This window comes from Daktulosphaira vitifoliae, unplaced genomic scaffold, assembly GCF_025091365.1.
Source record: "Daktulosphaira vitifoliae isolate Bord-2020 unplaced genomic scaffold, ASM2509136v1 Scaffold_1, whole genome shotgun sequence".
NCBI classification, from domain to species: Eukaryota; Metazoa; Arthropoda; class Insecta; order Hemiptera; family Phylloxeridae; genus Daktulosphaira; species Daktulosphaira vitifoliae.
This window is the reverse complement of record NW_026099572.1, coordinates 84,044,306-84,056,827: the sequence shown is the minus strand read 5'-3', so window position 1 is coordinate 84,056,827 and position 12,522 is coordinate 84,044,306. Positions and strand designations below refer to the sequence as shown.

The 12,522-nt window shown below is 34.2% G+C and overlaps 1 protein-coding gene across 2 annotated transcripts in view; it reads left to right on the top strand.

Moving 5' to 3' along the window:
- The window catches only part of LOC126903014 (uncharacterized), a 63,766-nt gene that overhangs the window by 5,501 nt on the left and 45,743 nt on the right, over window positions 1-12,522 (top strand). The window contains exon 1 of one of the 2 annotated variants that reach the window (XM_050680909.1): window positions 10,090-10,691. The exons of the other annotated variant lie outside the window; for it this stretch is intronic. The gene's annotated coding sequence lies outside the window, so the exon portion shown is untranslated. Of the gene's footprint in view, window positions 1-10,089; window positions 10,692-12,522 lie in introns of those variants that run through there. 2 annotated transcript variants of the gene reach the window in all.

The following is a 12,522-nucleotide window of genomic DNA, read 5'->3' as shown; positions in this document are numbered from 1 at the left end:
CCCCCCCCCCCCCACTTGACTACGCTACTGGACACACTGCTTGTACAAACAATATTTTACACTGCACCGACCAACGCTCAATATTATTCCTATCGTCACGCCAATAAAAATATTATCCGAACATATTCTCTATGCTGCGGATTAGAGGATATTCGTTGGTTATTAATCATTTGGCGTCTCTCCGACCCATATAAGAAGAATATTATAATAATATTATAATTTAATACGAGAAGTTTAGTGCCGGCGCGGTAGTCTTTACAAACACATTCGTGTACATACGTACACTACAGTTACGCTCAATATAATAATACGTCTGTCCAAAGTGGTTGGAAGTAAAAAAGAAAAAAAAATTTCGTAGCCAATTGTAGAGGTTATGGTATATGATAATAGTAGTCCGATTTGTCTTCTCATGACAGTTCCCATACGAAACGCGCGTTCACATATCTACATAAATGAATTATACGACCGCCGTGTGTGGAATTACATTATTCTTTAGGATTCGTAGAATGTGCATGTGACTTTAACTACCAGTACAGTTTCGATTTACAAATGAACTTGACATTTGACGAATTGAATGGAATTTTGCATTGGCAAAATATATTTTTTAATTTGGCCGATTGATAAAATAAATATATTTACAGAGGTTTTGTTTTGAGTGGTTGTACTAATAGAGAAATCGAATGATTGCTTAAATCATTATTTGATGTGATACGCGTAAAGCGGTTTTTTCTATGACTTGTTCATAATAAACATTTGTGATGGAACGGTTGATAAGTGTAATACGCCATTCGAATGTTATTTCTCGCTCCCTTGGGTTGTCCATTTGATTCTACTTTTATTACTTGCTGCGAGTTTTCTCGGTCAGACTTTTGACCCTTTTGTACCGAGGGATTTTCTAATTTCGGAATGATACAATTACGTTAGTACAGTTCAACGGGGAATTTGTTTTTGTGAGTACCGTGTCGTTTTCGAAAAATCCTTTTGTACCGTTAAGTAATGCAAAGTATTCAAAGGTAAAAGGACCCTAGTTCAGGTATGTCTGTGAGTGACATACACATATTCACTACGCAAAATCCTTTTCGGCGATTATTTAAATAACTGTGGCAAAGGTTTATAAATTATTTTTATACCGAGCTTCAATTTCCAATGTAACGCAGTGGATATAGTTACAGCCGTTGTGTTTTTCGGGTTCGTTTATTGTCTAACAATAGCGCTCCTGTGTGCCATTCGTAATGATTTATATTATTTTAATACGCATATCTGCTGTAGTCTTTCTTTTATTTTTCATTCATACATAGATTTGCTTACAACAATGACACGAAACGTAGTGATACCTAGTTTTCTGTTCTGTGCGGCTCAATTGATTTCAACTATGACCCGCATTGTGTTTGCCGCATCTACAAACAAAATAATGTACATCATCGTTTTTGTAATTAGATATCACATATAGACGTGGTATATTCTGCTACAAAATACTTTGGAACTCCTCCCTTTTGTTCTGTCACAGGCAAAAAGGTCCATTGTTTCCGTATTTCTTATTCCACCCATTCCTTAGACCGCATTATCACTCCATCGGGCCATGTCGATTGTCATCTGCACTATTGTGTTTTACAAGATCCTGCGCCGTCTTGGATACTCCCTTACTGCGTGCATGTATAAATCGGGCGACAAGCGTACTTAGCTTGTACAATTTCCATATCCCGAGGCTGTTCTTTGGATCTCTATTTTCAGAGTCAAGTTTCACGTGCTAATCCAATCAAGTGTATATATATAGTTCTTCAAACATGGTAATATAAATACTCACTCATGCACACATCGATGACGTTCGAAGAGATTGACACTTGTGGTTTATCGCAAGTAAAGGGGGTCATCAAACATGGAGTTTTCAAAATGGTTTCTCTAAGACCCCCCTACGCGTCATAATCGCTATCATGTTACATAAAGGGTTGTGCCTGAGTTCTTATTTTACGTTAAAATAACATTTTTTCTACATATGTTTGACACATGCGCGTTATCAAATCCCTATCCTCGGACAGTATATGAGAAGGTATCTTGGAATTTATGTTGTCCTTCATCGTTGCTATTCTAGTATTGAAAACTATACAACTCATATAATATAGAAATTATAAACATCGATTTATTAAGAATTCATTGAGACGCTTTTTTACGAATTTCCAATAGACAATGTGTTGGTTATCACACATAGTGAGCAGGTAGATGTACCTTTGATAGCAATAGACTGACAAATGTACACAGTACTAATTATATACATATTAGAATTAATGCACCAAACGCCTTCGGGGTTACAGACACAGAAAAATACAGTGAGAGAATCAGCAGACAATCATTACGGGAAAAGGGTTGTCTGAAAAGGTTACCTACCAGATGGTTTCTTTAAAAAATGACTTGAAACGCCTATGCCGCGTTGCGTGGTGGCAAATTGTATTCATTAGCGAGACTACTCGTAATACTGAGATGCCTTAAAACACGCGATCATTGTTCAAAATTACACCGGCGTCGGCAAATCGCGTTATTATATTGTTTTTTTCTTATTTGAACCAATAGAAATTCGAATTATAACTGCATTTGTACTGCCGCCGTCGAGTACCTTCATAAGTACCTTAATGTCGCACACTACTACGGTAATATATAATTATGACATAAGGTACAGTGGTATACAAATTGCCCAGGAGCAATGACTGAAAGAAATCACACAGCATCAAGTGTTTTACTTTTTTATTTATTGGTGGGATTCGAAGCCTATTGTACAGTTCAATGGCTCATATAATTCCATAGTTTTATCAAATACACTCATTAATTTGTTTTAACATATTTTCAACAATAAAATATTCATTTGCAGCAGTCGCTTTACCACAACAAACGTTATAAAATGTTAAACCAAAACGATTAAATTATATACAATTCCAGCAATATCCCGCGGTTACTGGCGGTGGTAAACGCGTGTGGTCAACCAAATGCATTTGATGTTCATAAGAACTGCACAAGAAAAAAATCCGTCTTTTCACAACAAAATCATATTTATACTCGTTATGACATGAGAAATTCGATATGGATTGGTTGTACCAGGCGGTAAAACTGGACGAAGTTCATCTGTGTCGTAGCAGATTTCATGTATCGGCTATTATATTTTTATTCTGATATCAAAATATTGTCAGACAATCGCTTGTATTAATTTATTTTTTAAATGTGGTAAAAACATGGCTACGTTTCTCGACCAGAAAATATAAGTTTCAACTAAAAGAGCTTAGAGAAAAATGTTTCTTTAAACTTTTATACTAAAAACATTAGCAAAACTTAGCAGACAGAAAATCTGTATTTGGTATAAATATATATTTCATTACGAGTCTGTATGTTATTAAATTACTTTTTCACAGAATATATAAAGTTCGTATTTCAGTATATCTTTCGACGGTACATATTAATATAATAGTCTTATTATTATTTTTTTCTTTAACTATTTTCTATCACTTTTATCACAATAATTTTACATAGACGACGTCCGAGTGGTCTGTAAAATTAGATAGAATGATGCGTTTAATGAGATCAATATATATATAGTGTTCAGAAAGTAAGCAAACGATTTCTATTGTTTTCATTGTTTGTAACAATTTATCTGTTTTCTTACTTACTGAACACTATATAATAATTGATAAATATGCAATAATGTACTACTACCTAATATATTTAAAAAAAAACACTTTTGAATTTTCTCGATTGATATGCGCATACATTGTAGTCGAAACGTAGGGGTTTGTTATGTGGTATGCTAATCCGTAAACCATATGCATACAAACACAAACATACATGTTATTATAATATTATGATCAAAGCTTAGTTTTGGGGTAAAATATTTTTGACAAAAGGTTTTACCGAAATTACTCTGACGCTCTTTGTCCAGTAATGCCTGTGTAATAATGTGTTGCTAGGAAAAATTCAAAAGCTCTCTCGACCAAATATTGAGCATACTATTCATAAAGTATGACCAGCATGTTAAAAATATTCGTTGGATTTATATTTTGTCATTTTGACTTTTGAAATGCAGACACACTTCTTATACTAATCACAAAAACTTACTATTTTCATAAGAACCAAATATCGTTCTCATGGTATTTGAACGTTAAAAGAAATGCAAATCGAACGCTGTGCTCAACGTATAATTTGTTAAACGGACGTACAATGTAATTATAATTAATTGTATACAATGGCTGTGTTCAATGGTAGCCCTGTATAACAGCCGTTAATAACTGCGAATATATTCATTTATTTTGTTGTACATTTCGATGCGAGTAAACCCAGACATAATGTGCCCGTATCCGTAGAACAGCTCACCTCTTACTAAGTATAGGTGCAATATAATTTATGTGTACCATCGAAATAATAATAATATTGTCCAACAAATAACCTTAGTGTTGCGACCAGGTATAAATAAAACTACTTCTTTGCTGTAGTCTGATTAGTGGATGATGTGTTGTATAAATATAATAATTAATGCTTCGAACAATTTAACTGTCAGGCCGAACGGTTTTTCGGTTGTTCAAATCGTGTATTAATAAACTCGAACAAATAATGATGATAAAAAACTCTCCCGTCAAAACTGCTGGGACAGATTGACTCGTCTAATGCGAATGCCTTGTTGTTGTGAATTAGTCAACCCAAACGTTGACGGCGACAACTCCGAGAAATTCAATATTTCATTTAACCGCCGACGATGCCGGCAAGGCAGGGAGATGACCAGATTAAAAGACCGGATAACAGATGACACTGGTCAGAGTTTAATTGCAGTGTATGCTCGGTCGAGGGTGAACACATCACTGTGACATTTTACAGCAGACAAGTTCAATAAAAATGTTTGAAAATTACAGGAGAGGGCTATGCGGTAGACCCCCATAGAAACAAGTGTCTGAGTTTCCGCGCTAGTATAAAGCCATACACTCACGTGTGTATAGTATATTAATAGGAGGAGGGCGAGGAAAGACGTGAAAATTTGATTGATTTGCCATCCATACACTCCCCAATTATACGTTAGATATTCCAAGCACGTTGAGCTTATGCTTTCCGTTTTCTAGCTGTCGGCAAAATCAAATATATTACTTCAAGTATTCAGTATTTAGAACATGTGGTTTGATTGAAGAGTTAGAGTATACATTTTTATCTTCATTGTTAAGTCTTCTGACATTTATAGTCGCATTTTATGTTTCCTATAAAATTTGAATCATTAGCTAATTATAATTATTAAAAATCCTCTGTCCGTAATGCTTTGTCTACTATTCTCACTGCAAGTGGTAACCGGTTTAAGTCTCTTGTAACGTATTGCTGCAGTTCTAGCAGCATCGTATTGAGCAAAACGTTTAAATGAAGTGAATCGAGGCTTTATACATTTTTACTATCTTGAAATAATTATTCCGACCGTATTATATTACAATGAATGTAAGCTATAAAAGATGATGGCGGCAACGCGATATGAGGATAGTATTTGACGGGTATTTCTGATAATTATACGCCAATAGAGCAGATATGGAGACAATTATAAAATGTCATATGATTATCTCCAATACGATAATAGCAGCATTAGTTACTCTTTTTACCGTTCCGATTGCCGCTAATGCTAGTCACTCATCTTTTTTTTTTATCAAAGTATTATTAGTTTTATACAGTTTACTTTATGCAATGATAGTTCATTAATTTTATTTATATTCTGTGGTTACGACTCAACTCTAAGATTATAATTAATTAGGTATCAATTTCTAATTTATATCTTATAAAAAAAAACCTTAGTTTTACATTTTTGATTCTTTTATTGATTTTTGTAAGGAACTTTATTCTTCTATTCGAAGCTCTATTAGTAACAGTTGTTCTAAAGATAAAACTAGGAGAATGCCACGTGTAGGCTTTATCATAATTATTTTTAATATGATTAATTGTGTACATTTTTAGTTTCTCTTCGCCGCACAAAATCCCATCATCGTCTAATACGTCTAAATCTAATGTCGTTAAACGTTTCATTTTAAGTATCTAATGTGCTTGTAGGGTTATGTGTAATTTGAATTTGCATATTATACTATACCCATAAATCATTGTGTAGAATATATTCTTGAATTTTGAGTAGTACTGTAGTATTTAATGCACACGTCCTGCACGCCGCCTGAAAACAATTTATTATAATTTTACCTTAAAGACTTGGAGTTTATTGGAAAGTGTTTACCGAGAAGACATAATGAAACTCATTTCATTACAGTAGCTACAGTCCAGACGTTCGAGTGTGTTTTTCTTAACATCAATCTGTCGTATACATTCACTCTGTGGAATTTAAGTAGTTAATGAATTCAATGTAGCTACTGAACCGCAATTTCTACATGTGATTTCTTGTTTCGGTCGTTTTTAAAAGGGATCCAAAGACTTATGTTATTGATGAAATAAAAAGTTTTTTCTATGAACAGTTTGTACTTTCTGTTGTTTTAGATTGAATGTCACTTGAAAGATTTATCAACTTTAATGCGCCTAAGAGTCGAATTGCATTATGATAATTATTACATTCCTGTGGTGCAACTGGAAAATAATTTCTAGGGGAAGATTATTATCTTAAAATGTAAACGAATTCAAACCTCGCTAATCATTTTGGGGAGACAACCACCTAAACACTCTCCGTCACTATTATAATTGAATGTCCAATTAAAATTAATACTTGAACTCATATTTGCAAAGCTGTAAGTACCCAATATAATATATTATAATAGTAACGGATTTGCAATGGTTCAATTTGTAAATATAGTGTGGTATTCTCACTATAGGCAACTTATTTTAATGATTTCTCTAGGGAAAAACGTCGTTAGAAAAGTGAAGTATTGTGCACATTTAATTAAATATAAAAATTTAATTATCATAATATTATCGAGGGCTGCGTTATTCTAAAATATATTTTATTAAAATTGAAATTTTACGAATATGGTAGTAATTTGTCTTTTTTTAAACATTATAAATCATAGTAAGAATTATTGATAATCTTTAAATGAACAAGCCTTGTATCTTATATGTTGATACGATGATTCGTCTTATGATGAAAAATGAATAATTGTTTCTCGAATAAGTGGTAGTATGTTTGTTGAAAGAACTAAAAGACCAGAGTATGTAAAAAAGGAGAGTCACGAATCATTCGGATAGGATTGTGTTGCCCGCAGGCTGCTGAGCGAATATTCATTAATACGGCCGGTTAATACTGTGCTTACAATAAATCTATTGAACCAATGAACAGTCCAACGATAAATAAACATACATCGGATACCGCTTTAAAAAAAATGAAAAGTAAATTAAAGATAAATCTAAGTTTATTAGATGCCTTAAGGATTTTTATATTCTTTTGATAACATTCTGATCTACAACGGCTGTAAGTAGTCCTGTATCACCACATGAAATACTAATAATTAAAAAAATATTAACTGCTTATATTTTTAATAGACAATAAATAAAAAAACAAAGTTAATATGTTGATTAAATAATTTAAAAAATACTCAACAGTCGATAGTTCCCAAGTTTGTAATGATTATGTTGTTATTGTACTCTGACTGCTGCTGACGCCCCTTGTACTTTGCGAGAAAGAATGCATAGGAGGCGTTCGTAGCGCATAAATCCAAAGTCCATTTGCTCAACCCATAAAAACGACATCGTAGATCTTCGCCAAAGTTACTGCACCATGCCCTGGGATTTTGTTTTTTCACAATTGCATCATAAACAACGTCTCGAAACATTATCTCCGGTATGCGCCGTTTTCATAAACGATCATGTGCAGTTCAGGACCTACTAAAAGCAAAACGAATGTGTTAATAAATTTACTTATGCCGAGTTCAATAGATTGACTGTTACTGATAATATCAGATTACAGTTCCGATCACTACAAATCGCTTCTCTTAGTAGTAATAAAGTAATAAAATATAAGTAGTATAGTGATGTTTTCTCACATTAACTCAAACGGTGTGTTCGGCGTATTTGAACATAGACGTGAAAATGAAATATCAAATGAAGTCATTTTGACGGCAGAGGGTAATAAATAAAGGCGGGTAAATATTAAAATATAATATGAGCCATGTACCAGCTTGAGCAGTCCAAGTCACGCGGGTATGAGCGAAAGTTATGAGTATGTTTTTCGTTTTAAATATATTTTTATTTCTTTACGACTTCACGGTTTTGTATTTACCGTATTGATGTCTATAAGGCGATGCCGGCGGGTGTCGGCAGGAGAGAATGGAAATAAAATCTCAGGTCTCAGCCTTGGGGGTGGGCAAATGAAAATAAATTAAACGATAATTAATTTTTTTCCTTTATAAAATCCGTACACAGTGACGATTTAATAAAAACATAAAATACAAATATTCTCGTTTGCGTTTCGGTGTGAAGGAATGTTGGATAGTGTGTATAGATATAATATTATTGTATCATTATTACTGTGTACACGTGCACATGCTGAGCGTTTAGTCGTACACGTCGCCACTGCCATCGCGGCCTATGGTATTAATTTCGTATTTTTAAATAATATTGTTGTAGTATTTAAAATCCGTCAGACTCCCGTTCTTTTCCCGCAGTAGGCGTCGTCGACTTCGTATCTCCACGACCCGATACCATTTAATAAATTATCCATTTTAAACGATGCTATTTGAATACGACCCCCCCGTACCAGAGTAATGAATCGCATACCTACTGGGTACTGTTTGTTCAGTTTGTATTGATATTCTGTCTATTTTCTTAAACCGGTGAGGCCTTAAACAAATGTTTTAAACATAGTTAACTTTTATGTAAATTATTTATAATTTATTCAACACAATTATAGTTTTTAAACGTCATCGGTACTGTGTTCGTTGTTTATTGGGATTTTTTCGAACCTTTGTATTTTATATTTATAACTTATTTGTCGGGTTAGTGAAGTATTATGACGTCAAGTCTGTTCAAATGAACAGTTTTGAACGGGCCATAATTAATGTATCTAATGCTGAACAATATTTCAGAAATGTATTTGTCATATCTACCAGTTAAATTTATCACATCGACGAAGTCGCTTAATAAGTCTTTAAGCGTATAAATATTTTGGAAAACTGACGACGAATGTTACTTTGAATTGTTGTTCGTGACTCGCATGCCGCACGCAGTCAATCTTCTTTTACACATTAATATTGCGTTCTTGTACTCGTTCATTTTTTCCCTTATTCTGTTAAGACGTTATGTTGCGTGATGAATGTGATAGACTCGAATTTTTGACATATTAACGTGTATCGAAGATGATTTATTCCCACACGTGTTCCGATCGAGTGTTGTCAGGAAAAATATATAGATTTGCATGTGCGCGGTGTATCTAAACGATCCCTCAGAGCGTCTATAATTTGTGAGACGTTGGCCTCGTGTTTGACGGATGAAAAATAAAAAAACGGTACACATAAATAACGCCATCTGCCTGGCTGGTCGACTTCTTGAACACGTTTAATTCAGAAACAATACGAGTCCATATAATTTGTGTTTGATGTATAATGTTATTAAACATAATTATCTTTATTTGAAAAACTCTTTGGATTGTAATAAATTGTATAAACGTCAAAATAAAAAAACAACACGATTACCTAGATCGTTTTAAACCGGTACACGGTTGGGTGACGTCCTGTGAAACTCGTAAATATAATGGCATTTTGTCTACAAAATTATTATTATCCTAAATTATAAAATAATCTGGCGCTAGAATTAAACACAATTCCCTCGCACCGTCTTCCTCTATTTTCCAACCCGCTCGGTCTTCGTCACCGACACCGTTTGGTACAAAATTATACTTAAGTGCGGTTCTGGCGCGACTTGGATTGTATTAAAACAATAATGTGAATTCCCTCAACAGCTGATGTGTATATATAATCATCGCTTTTCTAATTGAATGCCCATTTTGATGAGCACATAGAAGGGTGTATTTATATGTATTTATTTTTTTATTTTAAAAGCTCCGTTCGGAGTCGTTAAGACGTATATATATATATATAAATAAATACTAAACACGTGAAGGAGAAAAACGGCTAATGGAAAGACAACGTAATAATACGTCTGCGGCAGCTGCACGCAGAGAGGAAAAACACACCCGAGTAGCTACGAAGAACGTGTGTGTTAAACTGTCAATCCTCTGGGTCGAATAACAGTCATTACGACGAACGCTCAAAAAGGATAGCGGTCCCTTTCCTTCCTTTCGACTAAAAGGACCCGTGTGGTTTTGTACAATAAATAAATCGTATTATGTTGTGTGCTTCGGGGTTTGTAGGATAAAATTTTTTTGTTCGAGTTCATACAAAACGATGTGAAAATTACCAAATATACCACGTAGATTTCTTTATGACACATTTAAGACGTTCGGTTATAATTAGATGATAAAACGGAAACGAAGTAATATTTTACGTGCAGTACACTTTGTACTGCCACCACGATGATTTTGATTCGAGCAAAACTCAAGCAAGCGTGTAATCGTAAATAGCTTACTAAACAACTAAGTTATGAAATAGGTATCTTCCGGACGAGTCTAAAGTTTCACCTTGGTGTAAGAGTTTGACACGCCCCTACACTTTTTTCCTGACAAATTTAGACGGAGCATCACAGTTACAGTCTGACAATAACTTTAAAGTGACATATTCGCATTGGAGATATACTAAACTGCATTTGTAAGTAAACAATCTAAATCTGATTTATAACGAAATCATTTTAATACAAACGTTGTGGTGGAAGCATCCATAAAAGTATTATCATAATGGCTGGTTTTTGTGATTTTAAACTAAGTAATGTTATGTACTTAAACGATAATACCAAGTTATTATACCACATCATGAATCTCCTATGTTTATATTGACGAATATGACCGATTCGGTTTCCCATCTAGTATTATGAAATAACTCTATAATTCATTCAAAAAGTTTATCCACGTTATTATTACCCAGACTGTTCTAGCCACACTCAGTTATAATGCTCCTCTAACGTTTTATGTGACTCGATTTCCTAGCAGTTGTCGATGGGGTTTGGCAATAATTACAGTAATAAAAATGAAGAAACTCAAGTACTTGACTGTTATCTGCTTTAGAGCGCTTATATCCCCGTAACAAAATGTTTTTTTTCGACAATAGCATAATAACAATAATTATTGTTTTGATCGTTAACCTTCTATTACTAGTATCCGTTTACGGAGTAGCCTCTTATGCCGTTTATTTTATAAGCGTTGTTTTTATATTATAATAAGAGCAAATTTATAGTTTTAGGTCTACCAAGGAAAATATAACTTTAAATTCTTACTCTGTACCTATTGAGAACCCCGTAATTTGTCAATCACTCAATAACTATCATTAAAACGTTTGCTTCAATCTGTACTCTCTGCTCTCTGATATAAATTGCAAGTTTATCGAATAAGATATTATTTAAATTCTTGAGGCTATCAAATAGTTTTGATACTTTAATATTATATCTTCAAGTATTCTAACCTAAATAGATCATTAACACATATGACTTGGAACATCTCAACTTCATCTAACATGTACTTATTATTTAAAATGTATAGCTTTTCGATTAAAGTACATGGGCCGGATTAATGTATTTTATAAACGATTAGTTGATTAAAGTAGAATCTAATACACACGGGGTAGATTTATTGTCTACAGTACTCTCGACGTGTACACAATTAAAAACCGCAATAATATTCCAACACAAAGTGATTTGAACGATCATTTGTTTGTTGTTGGACAATGGTCCGATAAATTTAATATTAGTCGATTATCGTGTAAACGCGTACCTTCATTAATTGTCATTAATAAATTATTGGTGATTCGCAAATGATACGCTGCGCGTTGTTTGAGGAAGTTTTAATAGGCGACTATTTATTTTCTTCTCTATTTGATAACTTTTCCGTGATAATAGATGCCGACTTCTATAATATGTTAATCGGTATTTATGCACATTATTGCGGATAGCAGCTAACGATTATTATCCCAACGGCGATGACCTTAAAGTGGCAAAGAGAAACAGAGACGGATAAAGCCAATACGACGACGGTGACGGCTTTACAATGAGTCTGCGATTTGATTGTAATTGCCTCGTTTGTGTTCTTAGAGACATTCCACCCGCTTAGCTGCCGCAGTCATCGTCGACAAGTAACCACCGACCAACCCTTTCTACGCCTTCTTCTCACCGCTCACCTCCATACGATGGTGCTGATCGCAAATTAATGACGGTCCACCGGATGTCTGCGTCGCTGCTACGGCCGTAACTACAACAAACTACAACTAACGCGTCGTCGTCGGCTAATATCTTTTTGAATGATACCGCCTTCAAGATCCCAAGTCCAAAGTGACTAATGTGCTCGGTAGCGGTCTGACCGCATTGAGAAAAGAATTATACGTCAGAAGTCTTATGCGGTGGCTACCGGCAACTACAACATAACCGTTGCCAAGCCGTGAGTGGGTGTACTCTCGGGAAACAATCTCCTGTAGGTCTGCATGGTTAATTCAA